Source organism: Dipodomys spectabilis, unplaced genomic scaffold, assembly GCF_019054845.1.
Source record: "Dipodomys spectabilis isolate Male_0828 unplaced genomic scaffold, ASM1905484v1 ptg000402l, whole genome shotgun sequence".
NCBI lineage: Eukaryota > Metazoa > Chordata > Mammalia > Rodentia > Heteromyidae > Dipodomys > Dipodomys spectabilis.
This window is the reverse complement of record NW_024871079.1, coordinates 988078-988868: the sequence shown is the minus strand read 5'-3', so window position 1 is coordinate 988868 and position 791 is coordinate 988078. Positions and strand designations below refer to the sequence as shown.

The 791-nt window shown below is 39.2% G+C and overlaps 1 non-coding gene across 1 annotated transcript; it reads left to right on the top strand.

The window, feature by feature from the left end:
- Window positions 1–363: 363 nt before the first annotated feature.
- LOC122096922 lies at window positions 364–470 on the top strand. The gene has a single exon (XR_006145434.1). It is a non-coding gene; the product is annotated as a U6 spliceosomal RNA (small nuclear RNA).
- The last annotated feature ends 321 nt before the right edge of the window (window positions 471–791 follow it).

Here is a 791-nt window from a genome sequence, read left to right as displayed (position 1 = left end):
CATTTAAGGATACAGGTGGACCCGTTGCAACAATGAGAAGTACAAGTTGTCATGTCGAAAACGAACTTTACAACTTTGGTGCGGGGTGAGGGGGGAGGAGAGGATTGGGTGGGGGAGGCGGGGGGAGGAGGCTGGGAAGAGATGTGAAGAGTAAACAAAGGAGGAGGCTGCAATGCTTGATAAGAAATGTACTCATTATATTGCCCGTGTAATTGTAACCCCTCTGTACAGTATGTTCACAAAAAATAAAAATAAAAAAGAAATATATGGTTGTAAAATTTTACGACAATTCTATTGAACTTCCTTTTTTTGAATTGTGTAGTTTAAAAAAATCAATTGCACTTTAGACATAAAAAAAATTCTGTGCTCAATTCAGCATCACATACACTCACATTGGAACGATACAGAGAAGATTAGCATGGCACCTGCACAAGGATGACATGCAAATTCGTGGAGCGTTCCATATTTTTACAACAGATGCTAGAGGGGATGTGGCCACAAGGGAACCCATACCATACAGCATTGTTGGTGGGAATGTAAACGTGTGCAACCACTTTGGAAAGCATTATGGAGGTTCTTCAAAAGATTCCACATAAAGCTTCCCTTTGACCCAGCAATCCCACTTTTGGGGATTTACCTAAATGACCACAAACAAGACCATACTAAAACTACTATCACAACTATGTTTATTGCAGCATTATTTATGATAGCTAAGATATGGAACCAACTCAGATGTCCCTTCTAGATGAATGGATCAAGAAAATGTGGTATATATACATAATGGAATTCTA